The sequence below is a fragment of the Poecilia reticulata genome, linkage group LG4 (genome assembly GCF_000633615.1).
Source record: "Poecilia reticulata strain Guanapo linkage group LG4, Guppy_female_1.0+MT, whole genome shotgun sequence".
Taxonomy (NCBI): Eukaryota; Metazoa; Chordata; class Actinopteri; order Cyprinodontiformes; family Poeciliidae; genus Poecilia; species Poecilia reticulata.
Window position 1 is genome coordinate 3,873,248 of NC_024334.1, and position 3,365 is coordinate 3,876,612.

Here is a 3,365-nt window from a genome sequence, read left to right on the forward strand (position 1 = left end):
CACACACACACACACACACACACACTTTTCTCCTTCCTTAAACTTTCAGCCCAGTGTGTTTGGATTGTTAAACGGGAAAACAAAACACCAAAACATGCAAAACGCATCAAAAATAAAATTAAAGAAATCAATATTTTCCACTGTGCAACAATTTCCTCTGTCCAAACAGGAAGTTCAGGTGAGGTCAAAGGTGAACTGTAGAGTTTTACTGTTTGGGAAAGGAAATGAGAAGAATCTCAAGGCTCGGAAGACTCAATCTTTCTTCACAGCCCAAATATTGCTGCTGTCTAACAGGACAACATCCTTCAATTTTCATTTTTAATATTGAGAAGCAGGAAAACATAGAAGGTGTTTTTTCTGTTTTCGTTTTCAGGGAGAGATTAACTGACATCCATCCTTTGAGGTGTGAACAGTTTCTCTGTTGCTCCGACAGACAATCTGCAAACAGACAATCTGCTGAATGTGCAGTTGGATGATTTCTCTCTGCTTCTTCAACAGAAATGCTGGTTTAAAACTGGAGACTCCTGCTAACCAGGAAATACTCCACACTCCATCAGAACCGCGGCAGAAACCAGAACCTGTGGATGTCGAAGAGGAGCAGCAGGAACCGGAACCACTGCAGAGATGAAGGACGAAACGTTGACCAACCAAAGAAGAGCAGCTTGTGGTGAAACAGGAAGCTGGAAGGTTTCTTGAAGCTGGGAGCCAACATGGCAGCGTCGACGAAGACTCTGGATGGAGCAGCGATGAAGAGGAGTCAGAAAACCAGAAGACGAGGTGAGAGATTCAGAACCTAAAACTCATCAAACTGCTCACCTGTCAGGTGGGAAGAGTTTCAGGAAGTCTACGAACTTAAATCACACGAGAACTCATACAGGAGGGAAACCCTACGGTTGTAACCGGTATGAGAAATACTTGAGACGCAGCAACAGTTTGACCCGTCACAACAATACACACACACACACACACACACAGGCAGAAGGTGTATTCCTGTAGAGTGTAACAGGACTTTCATGGTCAGACACACAGGAGAGAAACCGTACTCCTGCAAGGCTTGTGCTTCAGACAGGTTAGTCACCTGACCTGACACACGGGAAACACCATACCAGTGTCACTGTGAGAAAACTATAGTGACCACAGCAGTTACTTCAAATTATGTGTAAGTATAATCATACGATGGGATATTAGGGCCAGAACTGGAAAACAAAAGTTCTAAATAATAAAAGTCGTACTAATCCAGAAATAAATTTGCAATAATAGAATAATAATAATAATAATAAGGTGAGACTAAAGTTGTACTAACGCATCTTTATTCTTGTGATAATACAATAAAGTCATAAGACGGAAGTCAAAATGCTACCAATAAATACTGATATAAATATTACTCATGTTGAAATAACGTTGTAATATTGATCAAATAAACACAATGTACCGAGAAAATACCTCCTTAATGTTAAATTCATGTAATATGACAGACCAATATAAAAGCAAAGCATAACGGTAAAGGTCTGCTGGAGGGCCACACTGCCCCCTGCTGAGCAGTCACACACACTACATGTGTTTCTTGGATTTTAATGAATATTTCAGTTATTTCCACTGAGTGCAGATAAATCGATGGATTGTCTTTGGGTTTAGTTGATTACTTTTCCTGGATGGATAATTAAATTACCTTCAGTTAAAACAGGTGTTTTAGTAAAACGGGTAAAATCAGGAAATCCTGAGCAAAGTCTGAAAAACAGCAGCTGGATGAAAATCTGCTGTTTATAAGGAAACGCATCAGCTTCCTCACTCAGTCTGATGAAGATGAGGCGTCTGCAGGTCGTCCTCTTCCTCCTCGCTCTCAGCGGTGAGTCCCACTTAACCCACAAAGATGATTTATTATTGTTATTTCAGTAAAGTCTCAACAGGAAACTCTTTAAGATGATTTTCAGTGGAAAATATTAAAGTTTCTTAGAATCTGCATAACAAAAATAAAATGTTTTTTTAATATCTGACAGTTTGTAGCATAAGTTACTATTTTCAGCTTTAATAGTTAATTTTGCAAGACTGAAATGTAAACATGAGTTAATCAAAAATAACAAGGGATAAAATAGAACAACTGTTATTTCAGACTAACAGATTTTCTCTTTTTTCTTTTATTTTCTTTTGTTTTAAATGTTCAAACTGAATTTGCTGCCATTGGTGAAGTTAAACAGTAGAAATTAACTCAATATTTAGATTTATTTAGCCTCATGAAGAAAAACAATTACACGTTTTTTTATTCTTCATGTTTTATCTTAATTCTTTCTCTTATGTTTAACTTTTTCAATTCATTGTATATAATTTATATTTTTCTTCTTGGCATTTTGTTCGAACCTTTAATTCATTCACTTTTATAACTCGATCTTTTCTATTTTTTTCTCTGATGTAGGTTTTAATGTTTTAATCTCGGTTATTTCTCATGTTATGTTTTATTTCTGTTGTTTCTTCAGCCTCCGTGTTTCTGTTCCTCAGGTTTCCGGTCCGCCTCCCTGCCGACCGTCCTGGTGGGAATCGGGGAGGACGCCACGCTGCACTGCCCCCTGCTGGACGGCGCCAACGGAACCAGCGCCTCGGCGGACCCGGCCACCCTCAGCTGGTACCGGAAGGCGGCGGGCCGCGGCCCGACGCTGCTGCTGAGCCTTCGCCCCGGTAACGGTTCCGTCGTCAGGTACGGCGACGGCGTCGGCCCGCAGAAAGTGTCCGCCGCGGCCAACGGGTCGCTTGTGCTGCGCGGGTCCGAACTGAGCGACTCGGCTGTTTATTACTGCGGCGTCAGTCACGGCTCCGACCAGAACAAGAACCCGACGCCGAACCGAAGCTCTGGGCTCATCGGTTCTGAACCGGATGATTTGAGTTCAGCAGCAACAAATGTTTCCATGGCGGGCAGGCGACCTTTGACCTCCCGAGCTGGAGCAATATGACGACCTCAAGTGAAGAGAAATAAAATCAGTAAATGTGAAATGAGTAGTTTTAGTAACTGATGTTAAAGTAACAAAGTTTGTATTTTGTTTTCACTTGTCTATTTATATTTGGGACCAGGCTGGAATTATTTCCTTCCACGTATTGGGAAAGGTTTGTTCTGTTCGCGGGAATCGATCAAGAATTTTCTAAATACAGAAATTTATGAAAATCAGGCAGTTCACATGAAATTTGACTGATTTGCAAAAAGTAAATACAACAGATATGCAGAATTTACTACCAGATACGCCTGGTAGGCTAAATGCAGCCAGGCGCACCGAGAAACGCTAACATTAACCAGACATGCTAACAAAAACCAGTCACGCTAACATTAACCAGACATGCTAACATTAGCCAGTCATGCTAACATTAACCAGACATGCTAA